Genomic DNA, 12,734 nt, shown 5'->3' with positions numbered 1-12,734 from the left:
GCAAGAGCCCAGACATGCACAGAGTGGCACTGTAGGATGTCTTGCTAGGAGACCTGAGGGGGAAGCAAGGACCTGTTGCCTGGAATGATGAGTGGTGTAGACATGCAGGGCACATTGGCCCCAGGTGGGCTTTTGTGGAATTCCGGGCAAGGGGTAGTGGTGCAGCAGCTGAGCGATCAGGTGGAAGAGAGGAAGGGAGCAGGAGGAGGATAAAATATGGCTCCTTCTGCAGACCGTGGGCTCAGGACAACTCACTTATTCCTTCACTATAACTCCTTATGGGTCTGTCAGACCTGCATTTGAATCCTGGCTCACAGTGTGACTTTTAGCAAGTGTTGGCTGCATACTTGCTGGGCCTTCGTTTCCTCATCTGTACAATGGGTCCAAGCCACTGTGAGGGGATTAAGTGAAATATGTGGACAAAAGTACTGTATTAAAAGGAAGATTGAGTATAAATGTGAAGGTTTACTACAACTCTGATCTTTATTATAATAATTATTTTTTACCTTACCTTTTTTGTGGTGCTTTGTATCAAACTCAGGGTACTGCCCTTGCTGTCAAATGACAGATCTGGACTTTCTCTGTGTGGGTTAGGTCTATGAATAGGGAGCCCTGGAGGATATTCCACTGTGGGCCTTTGTCAAGGGATTGTGGGGACTGATTGGATGGGCCCCCAATTAGTAAAACTCCAGGGGACAACTGAGAAGGGTAGCAGATTTCAAAGCCAGAGAGGTAGCCCCAAGGGGGTCTGCAGTGGTTGAAAGGAGGGGATCATTGGTGAGAGTCCAGGAAGGACTTTAATTGCTTCAGGCCAGAAGCTGTGAGATGAGAGTAAAGGCCTTTCTTGTTATTCTTATATGAATAATATATGTGCACACGCGTATGCCAGAAGAGAAGCAATAACAAGCAAACCCTACACAAGCACAAAAGAAGTAACTCCACAGTCACAAAACAACCTGATAATATTTTTAAAATATTTCCTTCTAGTTTCATTTTTCCAATGTATGTACACATACATGCATATTTTATAGAAGTTGGGTTGCATGATTCATACTATTTTGTACCTGCTTTCTTTTTTTCTCATTATGTTTTGAACATATTTATATAGCAACACAGAGATCCATATCATTATTTTTAATAGCTGCATAGTATTTCAGCATATATATATATCACTATTTCTAAAATGTAGCCATTATTATTGGACAGATGTATAAATTCCAATTTTCAACTACAGTATTTTGGTTTTTTTGAGAGACAGGGTCTTGCTATATAGTTCAGATTGGCCTTGAACTCACTATGTAGCCCAGGCTAGCCTCAAACTCACAGCAGTCCTCCTGCTTCAGCCTCCCAAGTGCTGGGATTACAGGATTGCATCACCATGCCTGGCTTCCATTGCATTCTTACATATAATTCTAAGACAAATGTTTTTCTTTTGTGGGGGAGGGTTGCTGGGTATTGAACCCAGAGCCTTGTATTACTAAGCACATGCTGTACCACTGAGTTCCCCACCTCGGTGACATCTTTGTGTCATTCATTGTTTACTGAGGATGAATCCCTAGAAAGAAATTGTAGTGTTAAAAGATGTCAAGGCTTGTCACGTGCTTTTCTTTTTTTTTGTCACGTGGTTTTCAATGTGCCCTCCAGAAAGATGAAACCAGTTGGTAGCTGCAGTGAGAGTATCCAAGTCTGCCTAATTTCCTGGTGCTTATAACCAGATCAAAGTGGCATGGGGGGCTAAAGGAGGTGGCATCAGTAGCCTTCTAGGGATCCCTGAGTGGCCTGGCTGGGCTGGGCAGACCCTGCTGAAGGGGTTTGGCCATGTGAGCCACGTGGCCGGGCCGTGTGCACGCTGGGCTGGGCTGTGTAGATTGTGCTGCGTGGACTGTGCTGGGAAGCCTGGGTTGGCTGCACGGCAGCAGTCTTGCCCCTGGTGTGGTCCTGGGCTCAGCCTGGCGTGATCAGTGTGGTTACCAATCCAAGACAGCCGTCCTAGCAGGGGCACAGCCTCCCTGACTGTGCTGATAGACTGGATCATCACGTAGTGGGTAGGGGTTTATCAGAGCTGGTAGTGGCAGAGTAGCTCTGATGGCAGAATGGCTGTTACCTGTGTCCTGTCATTTGGCCTCTAAAAATAATTCTTTCTATTCTTTCTTTTTTTTTTTTTTTTTTTTTTGTACTGGGAATCAAACTCAGGACCTTGTGTTTGCTAGGCAGGCGCTTGTGCCACTGAGCTACATCCCCGGACCTCTAAAAATAATTCTTGCCTCTTCCAAGTGACCACACTGCCAGGTATCTGTAGGTAGAGTCCCCTGGCTATAGTTATTGGAGGATGTGTGTGTGTGTGTGTGTGTGTGTATTGGGGTTGGGGTGGCCTCTTTATTGGGTAGCTTCTGAGCCAGGCATTTTGGGTGGGGAAACGAGGCAGACCAGGTTCCTCCTCTGCTGCTCTTGTAGTGGGGGGCAATCTACCTACTCTTTGGGAAGCAGCAGAGACAGCGGGTAGGGCCAGGAGTGTCTTTCAGGACTATGTGCTCACTCCTTACTAATGGAGTAGGGCAGGAGGATGGATGCTTTGGGGGCAATATGACAAGGCAGAGCAGGGGCAGCCCCTGGGAGGGAAGTGTAGCAGTGAGCCAGTCAACCACTGTATCCTGCCAAAGCTGTTTACAGATCTCATCTTTTTGGTGAAATTTAAATTAGATACAAAACACAACACACACACACACACACAGCTGATTTCATATCATGGATGATTACAGACCATCTAGCCTAGGTTTCTAACCAAGTGTCCATGGACTCAGAGAGTGATCTATGTGTAGGCTTCGACAAGGTCTCTTAATGCCTAATATTATAAGAATTATAAGGGTGTGTGTGTAAGCTTGCCCATGTGCATTTTTCTGGGAGAAGCTCTGCTGTTTGCATTACATTTTTGAAGGCAATCACAACCCATAAAATGTTAAGAACTATGCTAGCCCAGCCACTTACATTATAGGTGAAGAACTGAAGTGCACAGAGGAAAGTGACTGCCGAAGCTCTCAGAGCCAGGGTCAGAATCCAGGTTCACTTTTGCCCAGCCTGGTACCCTGTGCCCCTCAGGACACCATCCTCTCAGTTTGTTCTCTGAGTTAGGATATAGCTATTGCAGGACCACAGTTCCATCCCTTTGGCTGGTTTGGATTGGACAGAACAGGCTTCCGTATTTCAGTAGTAGTGGGCAGATGATTGATCGATGGTCTCATAAAGGAAGCCTCAGGGGCATCTCCTAACTCATACCCTCAGAAAGTAGCTCAGCTCAAGACAATTAAACCCACCTTTTTGGCCTTGGCTTTCTCCCCCTGGTGTGATGCCCTGTTGACATGGGAAGTGTTTCTGTTTTCTGGAAGAACTGATCATGTAGGCCTGGAGAACAATACAGGGAATAGGTGCTGTGGGAGAATGGGCATGGGAATGTCAGGTGATGGACAGGAGGACATGACTAACAGACAGATGCTGGCCTATTGTAGATGCTGGCCCATTGCACTATATATGGGGAGAATGAAGGCCGTTTACATACAGTGGCTCATGAGGCTTTAAAATGATGAGCAGCATTCACTGAACACTTACACTAGGCCTTACACTCTTCTAACACACATAATACATTACCTCTTTTACTCTTTATAATAAAATATAACCGCATAGGGTTATGATAAGGAGATCAGGGCACAAAGAGATTAAGCACACCTAGAAAATGGCAGAGCCGGGATGTGAAGCTGAGTCCTCTGACTTTAGAGGACAGAGTCGCTCTGGAGCTGAAGTGTAGGCTCTGAGCCTCTCTGCTGCAGATCTCAAGCTTGAGCATGAATCGGAATCACAGGGGGATTGCTGGATGCTCAGGCTGCTGCTCCAGTGACCCTGGTTCTGATTCAGTAGGTCTGGGTGAGGTCTGAGCGTTTGTGCCCTGAAAGGTTCTGTAGCGATGTTGCTGGGCCAGGGGCCATGTTCGGAGAACCATCCCTCTGCCTGTTGATAGAAATACTTCAATACTTGATAGGAGATAAGTGGAGAGAAGAAAAGTGCTTCTTGATCTGGCCTGGATTATTTAATTTCTATCTATCTATCTATCTATCTATCTATCTATCTATCTCTCATCTATCTATCATCTGTGTATCTAGTCTATCTGAGACAAGGTTTGGATCATTCTAATGTCCCACCTTGTTCCTGACCTTTTCTACTCTCCAATCACCAGCTCTTCACCAGGGACAAATCAGTCTTCCTCCAGCCTGGCTCTAATCATGCCATGCCTCTCCTTCAGGTCTCCTGGGCTGTGCCATTGTCTCCCACCACTGTCTAATAGAACAGTCTGCGGTGATGAAGTATTCCAAATCTACAGGGTCCAACACTAGCCACTTGTAGCTATGAAGTTTACATTTTTTTCTACTTTCTTTAATTTAAATGTAAATAGTGGCATGTGGCTAGTTGCTAGGCAGTACCTGAGACCACTAGGTATGTTACTCATGGCTCTCACTGGAACCATCTGCCTCTCCAGTTCCTGCCTCAACCCTCAGTATCCCAGGTACCAGGCCATTTGCAGCCAGTTTCCTGATCTTACCCTCCTTTCTACCCACCGTGCCTTGTTTTATGCTACCTCTTCAGTCTACATTGTCTTTCTGCCGTGCCTTTAGTGCTCAGCCCAAAGGCTGCCTCTTCCTTGAAACCTCCATTGGCACCTGCTCCCTCCTTTCTTTCTCTTTGAGCTCTGCAAACACTTCATCCTTTTTGTACAACCTCCAGTGTTTTAGTGCTTTCTGTCTAACACTGTGGTTGGCTGGTGTCAGGACTTCATTTCTTGTTCTGTTTCCTATAATGAGCTCCTACTTTCTATCTCAGGTCCCTCCCAGTACTCAATGAGCCACAGACCTTTACACCGTGCCCTGGGATACAGAAATGACAGTGTGCCTGTCCTGTCCTCAAGCTGCTCACACGTTCCCCCGAGAGTCTCATCCATGCCCAGAGAACCACTGAAGCCAATGGTTATTTTGGGCAGAGAGATAAAAGCCACAGACGGCCCGGTTGGCAAGGGGGGTCCAGCAGGAGCCGCCTAAGCAGAAGGCTGTGTTTACACACAGAAGGCTTCTCTGCCCAGTCTGGCCTGGTGCAAGGAGATGGGCACATTCAGACGGTGCTGCCTGGCTGCCTAGTGGAGTTGAGGATTAACCGGTGGTGCAGCGGCTGGTCTGGCCGTCTGGTCCCTGCAGATGGATGGATGAGAAGGTTGCAAACTGCAGACCAGCACCAGCTTCCGGAAGTGGAGTGTTGACTGGGCCAGGGATGTGAGTGCAGGCTTGTTTGTGACTTCAAAATGAACAGCAGGTAGAATTCCACGGGGCCTAGTTTGGGGGGTATATGAAGTCTTTAGACCAGTCCTTGTTTGAAATGCAAAGACAGTAGAAAACAAGAGACACCTTGCTAGCTTTAGACTCTAATGTTAGAAGTATCTCACATCCTGAAAATTTCTAGCATATGTTCATCTGTGGGGCAAAACCATTTTTAAGAAATAAACTTCTTAGCTGGGTGCAGTGGCACAGGCCTATAAGTCACAGCCATGGGAGAGACCAAGACAGGAAGATGGCTTGAGCCCAGAAGTTGAAGGCAGCCTGGGCAATAGAGTGAGGTCCTGTCTCCAAAACAAAACCAACCAAGCAAAAGGTCTCTATTGAAGTTACAAACATAAATGCAGAGAAGTGCGTAGATCATAAATTGACACATACTGGTGCGACTGTCCCCTGACAAGAACTGAAACCTGTGAGCATCTCCGCAGTGAATTTGTGTTAAGCCAAATGTGTGCAGGGTTAATGAGGGAACAAACAGGCCCTGGAGTCAGCTATGCCTGGGGCTGAATCCTGGGTCCCCTCGCTACTAGCAGAGTGACTCTGTGATAGTGACTAAATTTCACTTTCATCCCCTGTAAAACCAAGGTGGATATCTAAGTTCTGTCCTATAGGAAAGAGATTTAAAATGGAAAATGTAGGTAAATTGCTAGGCACAGTGCCAAGATGTAAGTACAGACTCTAATGCTCTCTGCAATGGTGCTGATTGATGGTGACGCCACAGCCTCTCTTGGCACATGGAACCACACACACACACACACACACACACACACACACAGAGCTTTTCACCCTGCTGCCAGCCTCTGGATGATGTTCTCCAAGATCTCTTCTGACTGCAAGGAACCCGTGATGCTGTGATGATGAAACCTCAGCTGACACCTCAGGTTCCAGAAATCGGGCTTGAGGGATGTCTGCATCTCATGGGAGTGTGGCCAGGTTTTTCATGTTCAGGCTTCCAGAGTGTGGCTCCCAGACCTCCCAAGGGAGGGCTGATTCCCCAGGGGGCAGCCAGACGTAGAGGACTCACTAGGAAGTGTACGCAGAGGAGTCTGCAGGGTGGAACCCGGCCCCTGGGCTGTCCTGGCATCCTGTTGGACTGACTCCCACTAGCTCTCTGATCTCCGGCTCTGGGAGTGAATGTGGCCTGAGGGACGCACACCGTGCACACAGTGTGAGTTGGGCATGAAGCTGCGCCTTCAGGGGATGAAAGATAAGAAGTGGCCTCTGGCCTAAAGCTCACTGTGCCATCATGGAAGGTTAAGACCTTTGGGAAAGTCACTCAGAGTGTGGAGCGGAGGGGAGAGGCCAGGATGCTATGTCTAGCCAGAGGAGTTGCTGCAGAGACGAGGCTGGGGCAGGGCTTCCTGGAAGATGCCTTTGCAAATGAGCACGGGAAAGGGAGTCTCTCAGGCACAGGGAAGACTAGAAGTGAAAGCAGAGGGGCAAGGCAGAGCTACTGTGACCTGGGGCCCCAGAACCTTTCAGTGTGACAGACCGTGTCACTTGGGACCTGAGGACCAGGCTCAGGATCGAGGTAAGACCAGGCTGGCAAAGGTCTTGAGAGGCAGACTGAAGTGCTGCGTTTCAAAGAAAGAGGAACCACCAAACCTCTTCCACGGGAAGCAGAGTAGGACCCTCTTCCGGATGTGCCCTGGGAGGATCAGCATTGGTTTTCGTCAAAGATCCAGTCAGTCCAAGCTGCTGGAGTGGGCTGCGGGAGCCTCTGGGATGCCTGTGCTGTTGGTCCGGCTGTTGGTAGCCGGGGGTGGAGTGGGCAGAGGCAAGCACCCTGTCTTCAGGGAACGGTAGTCTTGTTGAAGGCAGAGAGTCTTTTGGCAACTGAGCCCCAGTTCAGAAGGAGAAACAAGGGCAGACACTGCAGCAGGCAGAGGGAGGGCAGGCTGGAGCTGCGTGGGTTGAGGCGGTGGAGGGGTGCAGGAGGCGGTGGAGGGGTGCAGGAGGCGGTGGGGGGGGGCTCCTTTAGGGGGAGGCAGCCTTGAGACTGGGCAGCTTGGGAGAGTCCGAGAGCACTGCAGGGCCCCCAGGGAACCTCACCTGAGGCGGAGGAGGGCGTGCTGAGCTGCCAGGCACCCCCTGTGGGTCCCTTCTCACGTCACCTGCATAGCAGCACTAAGAGCTGGTGCTGATGTCATCTCCGTTGTCGGGAGGGAGCACTGAGGTTCAGACAGGCCTCACTCGAGGCCACACGGAATGTCCTCATCTCTGCTCCAGGCGTCTTCGGCTTTGTACCCTGTGGCTCGCCTTGCCACGCAGAGGCATTGGCATCATCGAGCACTAGCGTGGACCCCGTGCAGGAGGGTGTGGCTCCTGTGGGCGCGGCTGGGGGGCTCCAAGGGAGGATGAGGTCTTGGGGGGCTGTAGTACGGGGAGGCTGATTAGAGTTGTCAAGAGGAGAGGTGATGGGGAGCAGCTAGAGGAAAAGTCTCTGCCGGGTGGGTACTGTGCTTCTCCACCCTGCCCGCCCCTACCCACCCAGTCACAGCTGCCATGCAGTGCCTTCCACAGTTAGTGGGAGCACCCTTGCCAGGTACGGCTTCCCAGGCCTGGAGGCCCTGCTGCTCTGGGAAGTTTGGCTCTGGTAGCTTCCTCCCTCTGACCTAGCTGAGCCCACTGGGCTCTAGGTCTGGGGCCAGAGCCAGATGCCCTGCAGTTCTCTTCCCCTGAATACCTTCTTCCCCATGACCTCTCCTTTACCACAACTCAGTTTAGCTATCCTCTCCTCTAGCAAGTCTTTTGTGATTCCTATGGGCTGGTTCAGAGCCTTGGATTTTTTTTTTTCCTTTTTGAGACAGGGTTTCACTATGCAATTGAGGCTGTCTTGAACTCACTTTGTAGCCCAGGCTAGCCTCGAACTTGCAGCACCCTCCTGCCTCAGCCCCCTGAATGCTGAGATTACAGGCGTGTGCCACCATGCCTGGTTTAGAACCTCAGAATTTTGAACTTGAGCTGATCAAAAGAAATACAGCACAAGCTACATGTGTGAGCCCCATGTGCAACTTAAAATATTCTGCCCAACATAGTGAGCTCAAGGCCAGCCTGAACTGCATAGCAAGACCCTGTCTCAAAAAACCAAATCAAACAAACTAAAATAAATAAAATAAAAAATAAAAATTGTCTAGTTAGCTATATTACAAGAGCCAAAGGGCTTGGTAGGCATGCCTGTAGTCCTAGAACAAAGGCAGAAGAGGCAGGAAGATCCCTTGAGCCCAGGAGTTCAAAAGCAGCCAGGGCAACATAGTGAAACCCTGTTTCAACAAACAAAACAAAAAGCAAAAGCAGCAAGATAAAATTATTTTAGCGATGTATTTTATTTAACCTAACATCTATAATATCATTTCAATAAAAATTTATTGAGACATACTACATTTTTAAGATGTCGGCACGAAATCTTCAAAACCAGTGCATATTTTGCATTTGTAGCGCATCTCAGTTTGCACAAGCTGTATTTCAGGTACTTGATAGCCCCATGTGCCTGCTGGCTGCCATGCTGGTTAGCACAGCCCTGTAGGCTCGAAGTTTGTAAGGGTAAAACTCAGGGTTTGGCACCAAACAGCTTTGGCGGTCCTGCCTCGGCCCTGCCATTTATTAGCTGGGTGAACTTTGGCAAGTGCTTAACTCTGCTGAGCCTCAGTTGCTTCGGCTGTAAAAGAGATTAGTTATTTCAGTGTCTGAGAATTTTTTTTTTTTATTTCGAGACAGGGTCTCGCTGTGAGGTCCAGGCTGGCCTTGAACTCACTATGGAGCCCCTGCTGGCCTCAAACTCATGGCAATCCTCCTGCCTCAGCCTCCCAAGTGCTAGGATAACAGGCATGCACTACCATGCCTGGCCAGAAAATTGTTTTAAGGATTAAACAAATGAATATGTGTCTAGTGGGGGCACAGAGGAAGTGCTCAGAAATAGCCGGAGCTTCATTTTACGGGACCCTCAGGTGTGCTGGCTTTTGTGCTGTTCTCTTTCACTGGGTTGATTGTGAATTCAAGGGCAGAAACTCTCCAGTTCCTCCTTCCCCAGTGCCCAAAGCTTGGCTTAGTGTGAGCATCACTGCTTCTCAATGAAAGACTGAGTCCTTGGGTTGGGAGTGCCCTTCAAAGCACCCTGCACACCCAGAACCAGAGGCCCTCTGGTAGCTGGGAGTCCTGAGGCCCCAGGCAAGTCGCTGCTTGGTCAGGGCCTTGCTTTCCTCCTTTGAAAGGTCAGCAGTCAATGAGAAGGGCTCTGCCTGAAGTGTTTGGTTGGGCCTCCCCACCAGCAGGCTTGGGGGGCTGTGCTTCACCTTCAGAGCTAGTGGAACCAATCACTCCCACCTATCTCCTGGCTTCCCTGTATCCTGGACTTTTGCACCTTCAGGTTACCTCACCAAGTTAAAATTTAAGAGAAAAGAATTCCTCCCACTTGCTAGGCAGAACACAGAGGGTGAGGGGTCTTCTTTCTCTTACACCAGCATTTGCTGATCTCCTGTCACAGCAGCCCAGTGACAGATGTGGGGCAGGGAGAGTTTCTCCCAGCTTATAGGTGAGAAAACAGGCTCAGCGAGGTCAAGCAACCCTTCCAAGTAACACAAAGAGGAGCGGGAGGCCCAGGGCTGGAAGTAGAATTCACCTCTCAGGGAACTGAAGAGCTCCGTTTGTGTGCGTGTGGTGGGGGACTCTTCCTTCAGCCTGGTCCCTGGCATTTCTCCACGGGGGCTTTCACAAGACGTTGTCCTTGACTGAATCCTGTTTTCATCTCAGTCTCCGACTCTAGGGGATGACAGCAGCTGAGTAACTGGGATAGTGATTTCACCGATGTCTGTAGGGACCATGTGTTCTTTAGAGAGTCCGCAGCTCCAACCCCACTTTACCTTGTGTCTAATTTCTCCATGAAGGGTCACTGTGGGCTTACGTGGACAATGTCTGGTATAGAGAACCCATATCACTTGCACGAGGGTACCCGTGGCCAAGTGATTTACCACTCTGGGCCTTGGCCCACCTAATTATAAGTTGGAGGATGGTATTACCTCACGAGATCCTCAGAAGATCACACATGAAAGTACTTTGCAAACTGGAAAGTGCTAACAACAGAAGTAAAAAATAATAAGCATAGAAAATGCTAAGACATCATAGAAATGATTATCTTAGGATATTGATGGCAACCTTTTAGAGCCCTCAGTGATACAAATAGCCCACTGCAGAATGCATGTCATAGGTTTGACATGTCCTACTGTCCTAGAAGCAGCCTAATTTTTGGTGTGGTCCCATTGACCGGAAGAGAACTGGGCCCCTGGGTATAAATCCTAGAAGCAGCCTAATTTTTGGTGTGGTCCCATTGACTGGAAGAGAACTGGGCCCCTGGGTATAAATCCACAGTGAAGTCTGGGAACATCCTGCCTAGTCCTGGAGTTCAGTCTGGCTCTTCCTGGGAAAGTGAGAGGCTCCCAGTGAAAAAGGAGAGTGGGAATGCAGCTCTGTCCCCAGGGGAGGCCTGGGCTTCTGCCTAGGGAAGGGAGAAGGGAGGGGCCCAGGGAGGAGCAGAGCTAGGAGGAGCTGGGAGGCCCTTGGCCCTCCAGCCCAAAGCTTCCTACCCCAGGAGCAGGAGCCTGGGTTGGGAAGATCCAGCCAGCAGGGGAAGCTGAGAGCAAACTTGGAAGCAAAGTACCTGAGGACAGGCCATCAAAACCTTCTCCGCAAATGTCCTTGGAACAGTAAGTTCATCTGGTGTAACTTGAGATTGACCAGTTCTTTCACTCGTTTGTTTGAATAAATGCATATGCCCTCTGAGTGGCAGTGATCAACTCCTGACGGTCTGTGGGAGGCTCCTTGGAGAACTGAATTTGCAGACCAGGGGATGAAAAGGAGGTCTTATAAGGAAGTCTGTCCAGCAGGACTGTTCCTTTGACACTTGGCCTGGGCTGGGTGGTCCGTCTTCTGGCATCCTGTCTGGAGGGAGTGTGTGTGTTTTAGCACCCGGAGGAGCTGGCTTCATTCTGCTGTCTGCCGACTCCTGAGTCTAGTGGGCAGCAGGGGGACTGGAGGCACTGGAAGCTATGTCCTGGGACACCTGGTGGAGGAGTTCAATGTAGTTAACTTGTAGGGGAGAAGGCCTGGCTTGGGAGTGGGGCAGCAGGATGCAGCTCTTATTTTGGGTTCCTCTTAGGGGTACTGGGGGGAGGACATAGCCTTGTCTGTGGAGGTCCTAGGGGTGGGACCAGGACCTGCATGGAAGGACATCGTGATGGAGCAGCCACCATGGGAGGCAGGTACGGAGGAAGAGGGCAGCCTGTCCCTGGAGTGAGAGACAGCAAACAGAGGTGGTAACTCACTCACGAGGTTGACACTAAGGCAACTGCAGCACGGGGACAAATGGCTCGGCTCACGTCTGGGTGGCTTCCTAGCTCTGGGCCCTTGTGGTCCTCAGTGCTGAGTTCCAGAATTGTGGCCAGCACACAGCAGGCGCTCGGGAATGAATGAAGAAAAAGTGTGTGTGTCAGGGGCTGGTGGTAGGGTTAGGGGTAGGGATCATCTGGGCTGGCAGTGTGGATCTCTGGACAGAAATCTTTGGCGATCATGCTGTGGGTTGCCCCCAGCTTCCCCACACTGGGGCCATAGAGACAGGCACAGCCAAACCCTTCTTTTATTGTTTGTAAACCGAAGCCCCGAGTGGGATCAACTCGCCAAGGGTACCGGTTGAGCCAGCAGCAGAGCTGGATTGGAACCCAGGCCCTCAGCCTCCCAGTCTTCTGTGGCTGGAGGCCCCCATTGTGCCTTGGATGTGGGGTGCTGGAACAGGCTTTTTGAGTGGTAGCAGTGAGGCTGGAGGCCAGGAGCCAGGCTTAGCTTGGTTTTGAAGCCATGACCTCGGCCACAGACCCACAGCCTTCCCACAGCCTTCCTGTGCACCCAGGGGTGCACCTCCAGTGTGCCCGCACACACATACACGTCTGTGCACAGGCCCAGCCTCTCTGGCCCCCTTCGCTGACCATTACACATACCTGGTCATTGTCACCGGTGCACCAGTTGACTAGGGCACACACGCTCCCTTGAGCCGGCCGCGATGCCCCCTCCCTGCCGGGGAGGAACCTGAATCCCAGGCGGGCTCTGCCCTGCGCTGTGAGGCAGGAGGGTGAGGGGACCGGGCTCGGGTGGGATGGGAGGCCCACTGAGGCTGAGTCACCTCTTCTGAGTCAGGGATCCTCCCCCTGCTCCTCTCCTCCCCCTCCCTCTCTCGCCGGAGCCCCCACCAGCACTCGGCCGAGCGAGCAGGCCGGCTGCCCAGGACCGGGGTGGGGGCACCGAGACATCCCGCAGTGGTCGGGGCAGCCCGGGTGGCAGGGGCCGGAGGAGGCGGCCCGCGAGGCGCGCGCGGGCGGG

The 12,734-nt window shown here is 50.8% G+C and overlaps 1 protein-coding gene across 6 annotated transcripts in view; it reads left to right on the top strand.

Annotated features, from left to right (window-relative positions):
• Epb41l1 (erythrocyte membrane protein band 4.1-like 1) overlaps nt 1–12,734 on the top strand; it is a 118,242-nt gene that overhangs the window by 37,009 nt on the left and 68,499 nt on the right. The gene's annotated exons all lie outside the window — the stretch shown is intronic.

The sequence above is a fragment of the Chinchilla lanigera genome, unplaced genomic scaffold, assembly GCF_000276665.1.
Source record: "Chinchilla lanigera isolate Chin_1 unplaced genomic scaffold, ChiLan1.0 scaffold00021, whole genome shotgun sequence".
NCBI lineage: Eukaryota > Metazoa > Chordata > Mammalia > Rodentia > Chinchillidae > Chinchilla > Chinchilla lanigera.
Note: the sequence above shows the minus strand (reverse complement) of the source record. Positions and strands in the feature narration are given on the sequence as shown.